The 12,695-nt window shown below is 32.2% G+C and overlaps 1 pseudogene; it reads right to left on the bottom strand.

Annotated features, from left to right (window-relative positions):
* Positions 1-9,100: 9,100 nt before the first annotated feature.
* On the bottom strand, positions 9,101-11,056 carry LOC124916224 (annotated as a pseudogene).
* Positions 11,057-12,695: the final 1,639 nt, after the last annotated feature.

Raw genomic sequence — 12,695 nt, 5'->3', positions numbered from 1 at the left:
GACTTTATTATGTGAAGTTTGATCATTAATATGTTGTTCTTCTGAATCATTAACACGTTCAACATGTACACGAACAACAACTTGAATTCCCACTTTACGTGGTTCCAAACTCTCACTAGTTTCATCATTTTCAATGAACCTAACATTCTTAATTTCAAAAATTCTCGTACTATGATTAGGACAGTAAAATCTATACTCATGTAGACAATAAGTTCTTACTTCTGCTATGTACCCTAAACATGTAGGTGTATTAAACTATGTTTCCTTCCTATCCACAATTCAAAAGGTGTCTTTTGAACTGACTTACTAGGAACCCTATTTAACACATATCAGCTGTGAGTAAAGTATTCATCCACAATGATATGAGTAAATATAAATTACTTAACATACTTCTAACCATTTCCATTCATGTATGATTACGCCTTTTTGTAACACCATTCTGTTATGGTGTTCTTGGCATTGTGTATTGAGCACATATGCCATGACTTTCTAGGAATTTAGCAAATGGACCACGACACTGTATACTTTCATCATACTTACCATAATATTCACCAGCTTTATCATATTTGACAATTTTCACCTTTTTGTCTAATTGCCTTTCAACTTCAGTGACAAAAATCTCAAGGATATCAATAGATTGAGACTCATGCAATAAATATTCATATCGATAATGTTAAAAGTCGTCAATGAATGTGATTAAATAATTTTCTCTACCAAAAGATGGAACATAAAAGGCCCACAAATATCAGTGTGTAATATTTTAAGGAGTTGTGTGCTTCGTGTGGCTATTTTCTTAAGTGTATGTCTTGTTTGTTTTCCTTTAATACAATTCACATAAATTCCAAGATAAGTAAAATCCAAATCATTTAGGATTGCATTCTTTACTAATCCTTGAATTCTTTCATTGGATATATGACCCAAACGTTTATGCCACAAAGAAGTAGACATTTAATCAATGAAACCATATTTTGTACCAGCATTAACATAATGATGCACAGTTAGTAGTGTTTCAGCAAATAGGGCATCTAACTTTAATTTGTATAAACTATTCTTTAAGGATACCCGACCCTACAAAAAGATTATGCTGAAATAAACTAAAACATTCATTCTTACACTCAAAAGAGTATCCAGCCCCATCAAATTTTGAAAAAGATATCGAATTTTGAGAAACACTAGGTACATAAAAAGTTTGAAAAAAGATATAAATCCATGCATTGTAAGAAATCCATGCATTGTATTTGAAACATGTGTGGTACAATCAGAATTAATCCACCAAGTATTATAAGGAACCTCAACTAAATTTAATTCGAAACATACATAAATTTTAGGCTTACCTTTCTTTTCGAACATAGCTTTACGTTTCAGGCAATCTTTCTAATAATGCTTTTGCTTTCCGCAGAAATAACGTTTATCTTTACATGGTTCCTTCTTGTGTGTTTGGACATAAGATTCATTTATAATTAATATCTTCTTGCCCTTCCAATCTTTCTTACTTGGTTTCCTTTCAGCTCATTTCTTACTCATGAGATGTGCATAATGAATTTCTAGTTTCTTAAGTCTCGCTTTCTCTTGAATGAGCATTCTTTTTAACATTCCATTTATCCTTCAGAGTATTATAGCTCATATGAAATGGATCGTACTCTAAGGGTAAGGAATTGAGAATGAACGTTACTATGAAATTCTCATTAACTTTCATTCCCATTATCTTTAGCCTTGCTTCTATATTCGTCATTTCAATAATATGCTCATGCATAGGACGATAACCATCAAACTTAATTGTGGTTAAAGTACTCATCAATGTCCCAACAAGTGATTTATTGGCCGAATCAAACTAGGAGCACTCTTCCAAGAACTTCATGTATTCCTTAGCACTTCCAGTTTTCTTTATTGTGGGCTTGATGTTATTTTCCACATTCATTCACATAAACATTAAGCTGAGTCGATTAGATCTCACCCAGACTTAATGGTAAGATATATCCTCAGCACTGCTTATATCAATAATAGCAGATGGTTTCTCATTTAAAAGTGTCGAGTCAAGATCCAAAACTCCAAGCTGGAATTGGACTTGTTCGCACCATTCTGAGAAATTTTGTCAATTGAATTTAGTAATAGACGTTCCCTGTAAATGAAGAGAAACAAGAACGATGCTGCAAAATTTATGCTTACACATTAGCTTTATGTAAGTTAACTTTGATTTAAATTGAGATATCATCATAAGGTGTATATATTAATGTTCTTCTTTAGATGATACACCAATATACCAACATAATTAATGCCCAACATAAATTCATATAATTAGTAATTATAATACTTTAATAAGAAATACTTCTAATATTTAGATATACTAAATATACCAAATAAAGTTTATTAATTCACCACCATAATATTCATAATTATAAAATAATTGACCAACCTGGATAGATCCATAATATTTTATATGTGAACATTATTGTACTAATGACCAACTTCAATACTATTTTATTATTGACGTCACATAAACATGAGTAATTGATTTTAATTTTGATATGATATCCATATACCTTCTAATTCGGTCACTTTGGTGACTAACAAATTCTTCATACTACCGATGTCAAAATAAAAATAAAAATAATACAATGATTTACAATGAATATATACTTTCCGATCAGGCTACTTTGGTGACTAACAAACTACATTATTTATATTCATTGAAAGAATTAAAACTTTATAAATTTGATATCTATAAACCTTTTAATTCGATCATTTTGGTGATTGTATTAACCGATTTTGGTGACTAACGAATAGATATTGTATTAACCGAACATAATTTATAATGAATATGTAAACTTTTAGTCTTTGATAAAAAAAATAATAAAAAATTACTGTTTGATCATTTTCTTTAATGATACAAATAAAATTTGATATATTGGCTCATTCCTTAATAATTAATTAAGATATGTATTTTAATAATAAAATAATCTTAATTAAGCATGAGCATGACATCTCATTTAAATGATAAAGAATGCATATAATATATTAATATTTCATCAAATCAACATTTCTTAATTAGAAGAAGACAAAGCCATCATCATTGCGAAAGAGTCAAAAACTTGAAGCAAAAACAGAAACAGCGTCTCTCTCTCTCTATATATGTGAAATCATAATATATAATATATTATTTATCATAGTTGACCATTCTTTAATTAATAATAATATTATTTAATTGAAATTTCATCTTTCCACCTTATTCATTCGACTGCCATTATTAAGAACTCGCAGTATATATATATATATATATATATATATATATATATATATATATATATATATATATATATATATATATATATATATATATATATATATATATATATATATATGCTTGAAATGTGAAATTCATTTTTAAACTTATTTTGGTGGACATGTTATATTAAATTAATTCTTTTCTAATAGAAAAACGATAATTCTCAAACTCAAAAGAATATTATTATAATATTTTTTTCTTAAATGAACTTTTATAAAATTTTAATATCACCCATATATTTTAAAATTTTATAAATTACATCAAAATATTGTAATTTCACTTCAATATATTAAATTTGACTATAAATTATTTATAAAATTTTATCAAAAATTCAAAAATTAGAATACACAAACTATTTTTTTTAACATTGTTGAGATGTCTTGAATTGATGATGCAAGGAAAGAGAATATTGAACAAAAGGAAAGTATATCTTTTTGATATATAATTTTGATTTAAGGAAATAAGATTAACACAAAATGAAATATGATCTTTTGTTATAATATTATAACTAGGAAAGTATTGTGATAATATTTTGGAGATTATTTGCCAAAATATTGTGTTGACCTAGTTGAAGACTATTTAAAGGTGTAGTCGGGCACTTCAGAAAGTTGAAGTCTTTGCCTTGAGAGCATCGTTTCCAGTCCCAGTTCTGTATCTGTTAGGGTTTCGGAGGACCGAGTGTTATATAAACTCGTGTCATAACCCTATTCTGTACTGATGTAACCTTTATTCTGATCTCCTAATAAGAATCTTTTTTTCTGGTGGACGTAGCCAAGTTTTATCTTGGTGAACAATGTTAAAATTTATATCGTTCTTTATTGCTTACGTCATCTATCGCGTTTCGTTACAACAAATTAGTATCAGAGCTTCAGGTTATTCGATTGTCTGTTCTTTCAATTGAGATGGCAGTAGTAAGAATCAAGACGACAAGTTCAGGAGGAGGAGACAATATGGAAAATCAAGATGCGAGCTTTGCTGAAACAACAGGGCTTCTGGAGGTCGCTGAAATAGTCAACAGGAGCAGAAACATCATGTTGAGGGTCAACTTCCAGAGTCTGAACAATTAGATTCTCAACCGTCTGAAGTTATTCATGAGAGTGTAGCCGAAGGTCGATTAATGAGGATTGGAGTTAGACCACCTCAGAGATACGATTATGAAGATATTATGTTGGTTATGCACTACAGGTTGTTGAGGAGGAAGTGAATACGTCTGTACCATCCACTTACAAAAAAACTGTATCCGGGTTTGAAGCTACGCAATGGTTCACAGCAATGGGAGATGAGATGAAATCACTTCACAAAAATCATTCTTAGGAATTAGTCTCTTTGCCTACAGGGAGAAAAGTTATTACCTGCAAATGAGTTTTCAAGAAAAAGGAAGGTATAACAGATGTTGAAGGAGTCAAGTTTAAGGCTCGAGTTGTTATAAAGGGGTTCAATCAGAAGGAGAGAGTAGACTATAATAAAATTTTATCACTAGTAGTCAAACATACTTCTATTAGGGTGTTACTAGCAATAGTGACACTTCAAGATTTGGAGCTCGAACAACTTAATGTGAAAACAACCTTTCTACATGGAGAGTTAGAAGAAGAAATATACATGACTCAGCTAGAAGGTTTCCAAGTTCCAAGAAAGGAAAAATATGTTTGCAAGTTAAAGAAGTCTCTATACGGACTTAAACAGTCTCCAAGGCAGTGGTATAAGAGGTTTGACAACTTTATGATGTCTCTTAACTACAAGAGGAGTGCATATGACTGTTGTGTGTATTACAACAAGTTGAAGGATAACCCATTCATCTATCTAGTCATGTATGTAAATGACATGTTGGTAGCAGCAAAGAGCAAAACAAATGTTCAGAAGCTAAAAGATCTTCTAAATGCTAATTTGAGATGAAAGATCTAGGAGCAGCTCAAAAAATTATAGGAATGGAGATTCTTAGAGATAGAGGGCAAAAGAAACTTTTCTTATCACAAAAAGGTTACATTGAGAAGGTGTTGTCAAGACAGATGAAGAGAAAAAAGTATATGACTCGAGTTACATATTCTAGTACAGTAGGGAGTTTGATGTATGCTATGGTTTGTACAAGACCAGATCAGGTACATGTAGTGAGTGTTGTGAGCAGATTTATGGTACAACCAGGTAAGGAGCATTGACAAACTGTGAAGAGGATATTCAGGTATCTACGAGGAAATTTTGATGTTGGTCTCATATATGGAGGTGATACACAATGTCTGATTACTGGGTATTCAGATTCTGATTATGCTGGAGACGTTGATAGTAGGAGATCTATGACTGGTTATGTATTTACCCTTGGGGCTCAGTTGTTAGTTGGAAAAAGTGACTCTGCAACCTACTATGACTTTGTCTACAACAAAAGTAGAGTACATGGCATTAACAGAAGCTGCTAAAGAGGGAATATGGCTGAAATGACTAATTAGTGATCTGGGCCTACATCAGGATCAAGCAACTGTCTTCTGTGACATTAAAGATCAAGTTCATCGTGAACGGACTAAGCATATTGACGTGCAATATCATTTCCTAAGGACTTAGAAGAGGATAAAGGTGAAAAGGGTAGGAACTACTGATAATTCTGCTGATATGTTCACCAAGCCAGTTCCTCATAGCAAGTTCCAACATTGTTTGGACTTACTTAACGTCAGAAACTGTTAGTTGCCCTAGGGGAAACTTTAAAAGAGAGAGATAGAGAAGATTGAACATCTGGGCATTGACTAATGCATCTAGGCCATTTTTGGCATTAACTAATACATCTGGGCCATCTCTGGCATTGACTAATGCATCTGGGCTATCTCTGGCATTGACTAATGTATCTGGGCCACATCTTACATTGACTAATGTATTTGGGCCATCTTTAGCATTGACTAATGCATCTAAGTCATCTTTGGCATTAACTAATGCATCTGGGCCATCTTTGGCATTGACTAATGCATCTGGGCAATCTCTGGCATTGACTAATGCATCTGGGCCATCTCTGGCATTGACTAATGCATCTAGGTCATCTCTGGCATTGACTAATATATCTGGACTATCTATGGCATTGACTAATGCATCTGGGTCATCTCTAGCAATGATTAATGTATCTGGACCATCTCTGTAATTGACTAATGCATTTAGGCTATCTCTGGCATTGACTAATGCATCTGGGCCATATCTGACATTGACTAATGTATTTGGGCCATCTCTGGCATTGACTAATGCATCTAGGTCATCTCTAGCATTGAAAAATGCATCTGGGTCATCCGGCACCGGCGAGTGCTTTTGGGCCATCCGGCACCGGCGATTACATCCTGGCCATCCGACACCGGCGAGTGCATCTGGGCCATCCGGCACCGGCGAGTGCATCTAAGCCATCCGGCACTGGCGAGTGCATCTATGCCATCCAAGACCGGCGAGTGCTTTTGGACCATTCAACATCGGCGAGTACATCTGGGCCATCCGGCACCAATGAGTGCTTCTAGGCCATCCGGCACTGGCGAGTGCATCTGGGTCATCCGACACCGGCGAGTGCATTTGGGCCATCCAGCACTAGCGAGTGTTTTTGGGCTATCCGGGATCGGTGAATGCTTTTAGGCCATCTGACACCGGTGAGTGCATCTGAGCCATCCAGCACCGGCGAGTACATCAGGGCCATCCGACACCGACGAGTGCATCTAGACCATCTAGCATTGAAAAATGCATATGTAAAGTTGTCTTATGACAACTCTAGATTAGAGAGAGGAGATAAAATATTTGGGCATTGATTAATGCATTTGGGGCATTTGAGGGAATTCAAGTCAAGGTGGAGATTTGTTGAGATGTCTTTAATTAATGATGCAAGGAAAGAGAATATTGAATAAAATGAAAGTATATCTTTTTGGTGTGTAATCTTAATTTAAGGAAATAAGATTAACACAAAAAGAAATATGATCTTTTGTTATGGTATTATAACTAGGAAAGTATTGTGATAATATTTTGGAGATTATTTGCCAAAATATTGTGTTGACTTAGTTGAAGACTATTTAAAGGTGTAGTCGGGCACTTCAGAAAGTTGAAGTTTTTGACTTGAGAGCATCGTTTCCAGTCCCAGATCTGTATTTGTTAGAGTTTCGAGGGACCGAGTGTTATATAAACTCGTGTCATAACCCTATTCTATACTGATGTAACCTCTATTCTAATCTCCTAATAAGAATCTCTCTTTCTGGTGGACGTAGCCAAGTTTTATCTTGGTGAAACACGTTAAAATTTGTATCGTTCTTTATTGATTACGTCATCTATCGCGTTCCGTTACAACAAACATTATTATAATTTTTTAAAGATTTTATTATAAAAATATTATATAAAAAATTAAATTATATAAATAAACTAAATAAATAATTTAAAATAATAAATTATATAAATAAATTTAATGTATAAAATATACTTAAATTAAGTTTAGAGGTTAAATTAGAAGAAAAAGATTATAAACAGTACAAACGCATATATGCTTTTGGAAAAGAGGAAAAATGATGAAAAATTCATTTTGAGTTTGTGTTTGGGTATCGATTGGAGGGAAAATGTGGTTTGAGTTTTTGTTTAGGTATCGGTTGAAGATGCTCTTAGTTTGGAAAATCATGTGTTCTTAAATAAATGCACTGATACCATATGTTAGATAAACATGAAACTTAAGTTTGAAATTATTATTGTCAAGGAGTTTCGAATTATATAATTTTTACTGATCATAAAGCTCTCGTAGATCATAAAACAGTAATACATACCTAGACTCGTAGATTTGCGAATCTTTATGCTATTGATCCGAAGGTTGTGTTTCTTTCTACACTTTTTCCTTTTCCAGAAAGAAATCTTTATATCACTAGTTGGAAAAGGATAAAGGATTAAGAAATAGAATATAGAAAAATTTTGTTATTTTTTCAGTCGACCACGTCATTCCCTTTAAAATTTTCTCTCTCAATTTCCCTCCCCCAATCATTTCTCCTTCCTCAAAATCATCCACCATCATTATTTTTTTCTTCTCTTATTTAAATAACCTGAAATCTAATATTTTTAAAAGTGACTGAATTAACAATTAGATATTTCAAATTCGGGTGTTTAGATTCAGACGGATTCCACGAGATCATGAAATGAGAGAAAGAATTCCATGATTAAATTGTTAAAAAAAAATAAAATTAATAGTCATATAGATAGATTATTATTGATGGCCAGTTCTAGACGTGACTTTGTGAGTGTAACTACAAAAAAAGAATAAAAAATTATCATCTCAAAGATGATTTGAACACCTAATTAAAATTGTTATAATATTCAAATAAACAAATTAAATTATATTATTTATATTAAATTTAATATAAAATTATTAATGTTTTCAATATAATAATAAAAAAATATAACAAATTATTTCTCAAGATTCTAATGGCCCTATTTAAAAACACAAAGAGTTTAAAATGTAGTTTTTTAATATGGATTTCCGTACATTTGTACAAATAAAAATATAAACAAAATATTATTTATATATAAATATTTTAAATAAAAATAATATTATTGAAATCTTTAAATTTGTTTAAATTTATAAAATTAAAGTCAATCCAATTTAATGTTTATTTATATTTTATAGATTTTGTATATATATATATATATATATATATATATATATATATATATATATATATATATATATATATATATATATATATAATTAATAATTTCAATATTAAAAAAAATACTTTATTAAAATTTTAATAACCTTGCAACCATATATATTATTTAAATTATTTTTAATGATGCATTACTCATCCTAACCCTTCTTAATTCCCGACCTATGATCAATCAATCAGTTTATTGTACTCTTTTATTGCTTACATTTTGTAAAGTACTTTTGTATTTACTACTGAACTCAATGGAGCATTCAACTTACAGCTTCAAATACATAAAGTGTTGTTTAGGTCATTAAGTTGCTCCAGTTCTCTTACTACCTCTGCCATGCTTGGCCTGAACTTTGGCTCCACCGACAAGCATTTCAGCGCGAGGCTAGCTGCCTTAAAGGCCACGTCCAACCTGTACTGACTTTCGAGATGGTAATCTAGGACACATTGAATTTTACCCTTTTTGGCCATGTAAGGCTTGGCCCAATTCACCAGTTTCAGTTCAGGCCTATATTCTTGTCCAATGCCCTTCGGCCCGACAGCATTTCCAGGAGCACGACACCAAAACTGTACACGTCACTACTGGGAGTGGAATGACCTGCAGTTTAGGTCACAAGATAGATGATGTCGTATATTGTAAGATAACATCAAAATATATCATATAACAATTGTTTTTCATAGGAAATGTATTAGTTTTGGCCTACAAACATAAGGTGTACATAACTAACTATGTTCACACATAGTAATACCAGTGACTACATATTCAGGAGCAGCATATATATCCATATGTCCACTTCATTTTATTGGGGACATAGCTAGTGTCTCCATTTAGTCCATTGCTAGCCAACCCGAAATCACAAATCTTTGCATTGAATTCCTGATACCAAAGGAGGGAGACAGACAAACGCCTTAATTAGACAGGACCATCCCATTCATTATTATTATAGTCTTGAATCGAATGCAATTAGATGCTTACAGAATCAAGCAAGATGTTGGAAGTCTTGAATTCCCCATAAAGCATTTTTGTCTCTGCGTTATGGAGATAAGCTAGCCCCTTAACAGCACTAAGAGCAACCTTTAGACGATGATTCCATGTAAGCGTTGGGAAGTACACACCACCTGTTGTATGATCCATTAATCTATTAAGTAGTTTAAACTTTAACTGATGAAATATTTGGTGAAAAAAAAGACTAATTACCGAATCAGTAATTCTCTAAGCTCCATTTGGAGATGTATTCATGGACAAGAAATGCTCGTCCTTCTTCCAAGCAATACCCTATCAGTTTCACAACATGTGGATGATAAAACATTCCCAAGTAATTCACATCTGCCTATAATGAATGAAAAACAACTTGTGAGAAGATCCTGTAGTATGAAATAACCTGTTAATAAATTGATCAGCTCATTATAACATACCAACCAGTCTCGATGACCTTGGAAACCATACAGGTTAAGCAATTTAACTGCAATGACCATGCCAGTACCTAGCTTTGCAGGTGCAAACGAGTGCTCGTCAATCCTACCCTTAAAGACGGTGGCGAAACCAACTACTCCTAACATATTATTAAGACGGAAATTTCTTGTGGCCATTTTGAGGTCGGCATAAGAAAATCTCTTCAAATTTGGAGGGGATTGTTGTAGGACGTCTTCATTCTCACTTTTTAGAGTCAGGAGGGCTGACAAAGTGGAACGGCTGCTTCCTTCTATAGTTCCAACTATCAGAATTCAAATTCAGAATAACAAAGGAAGAAAACGCATAATAATGAAGTAAAGAATGAGTTGTAAAACCAAAAACCCACTTTCAATATGTAGAAAAACTGGATCTTTGTAACAAGATGGAACCAATTGAAGAATTTGATTAATCGTTTGTTTGTGTATTTGCTATCTAGCTAGTGGAGAAAGTTCAAATAACAGAAACATTTTTTATTAATACCCACCAGCGTGATTATTGAGGTTTTCAGATTCAATAGAACAACCAAGACCGTTTCCCATGGAACCTCCTCCGATCGGCAGCTCTAAATCAAAGCAAAACGTTAATTATATGAAGAGAATCTAGTGGAGAAACCAAATACGAGAAGATAAACGATGGAGAAACACAGGCCACTTTTTATCGGTCGTCTTGAAGGTAGCTGTGAACAGGTAACTGTCTGGAAATTGAGACGCAATTAATGGTATGCATAAGTTGTCAACATAAAAAGTACGAATGGGATTGAGGGAAATTTGATACGATGATATTAGAAAGGGATTAAAATAATCGGATGACTCACGCATAATTTTAAATTCGTTCTTCGTACTTTTTTACGAAATTGTACCTGTCGCGAGACGCTTGTGAACTTTTCACGGGGTATCCGATTGCGTCTCGCGACAGGGGTAATTTCGTTAAAAAAAACTATGAAATGGTCACGAACGTATTTAAAATTATGCGCTGGTCACCCGCTCATTTATCCCTATTATAAGGTCATTTCGTCAAATTTCTCGTGGTTGATGGATGGTATTATTTAAATAATTTAAGAATTTATTATTATTTTTTAAATAACACATTCTTTTTAAATAAAAAACCAGTATAATCCTAAACGGCCACCCATGAGAAAATTAGACACACAGTTAAATAACCAAATTAACTTTGAGCTTGTTTGATGTAGGGTTATTAGGAATAAAAAACAGTGTTTGATAAATTGATTATTTGGATTAAAAATTAGCAATAATGAATGTTAGCACAATGCTAGTGGATATAGAATACCATATACAACTTGAGAATTCGTTAAACTTTTATTAGAGTAATCAATAAAAAAAAAAGTATAGACCACTACAAGACAGACTTTCTGGAGTCATACCTATAAAAAAAAATGCAAAATTAATGTAGGCTTATTATGAAACAAAAATAGTGTTGGGTGAAAGTTTTGATTATTTGGATTAAAGGATTAAAATATTATTTTTATTTAATATTTAAATTTGATATTTCTTATAAATGATCTGGACGTGAATACACGAACTCCATGACCATAAGGACATGAGTTATGCGTTTTACACTAAGTTATGAATCTCAACTTGTTATCAACTAAATAAAGTAAGGGGATAATTTAGTGTTATGATTTGAATGTTGATCCATCAAATGGTCTATCTATCACGCTTATTCGATAAGGTGCAAAGAAGTAAAAGTGTTAAAACAAACATCTTTAGAACAAATTCCATAACTTATAGAGCTTTCCTACAAAGAAAAGATTGGCATTACCTCCATTCACCATAATCTGGCGCACACTTGGTTCCTCTCTAAGTGAAGGAAGACAAACATAGATCACAACATTTTATCAAACATTGATGAAGCTTCATCCTCAATACTGACATAAGTTTTATTTTCAAAAGTAAAGGGCCAACAGTTAACTCTAACAAAACAAATGATTAAAATAAGCAAAGATAAAGTAAATCATTACACTTATTAAGTCCAAGAGGTGCATGCATGAACCCTCCTCCAATTCAATCCAAACCAATATAATACAATGCATACATGTAATTAACTTTGGTTAATGGCACAATAGATTTGTCAAAATTCTGCATCCTCCACTTCAGAAGACCAACACCGTCACCAGATTGACCAGTAGAAAACAAAATTTTATATGAAAATCTAAACTAAAATTGAATTTGTTATAGAGAAAATATTTAAAAATTGATTAATAATAAATTTTATTTGTTTGATTTATTTAAATTAAAAATAAGTATAATTAATAAAATATTTTCATATAAAAATATTTATTTAAAATTTGATAATGAATAAAATTTTATAA

Source organism: Impatiens glandulifera, chromosome 1 (assembly GCF_907164915.1).
Source record: "Impatiens glandulifera chromosome 1, dImpGla2.1, whole genome shotgun sequence".
Classification (NCBI taxonomy): domain Eukaryota; kingdom Viridiplantae; phylum Streptophyta; class Magnoliopsida; order Ericales; family Balsaminaceae; genus Impatiens; species Impatiens glandulifera.
The sequence above is the reverse complement of the archived record's forward strand: the minus strand, read 5'-3'. Positions and strand labels throughout refer to the sequence as shown.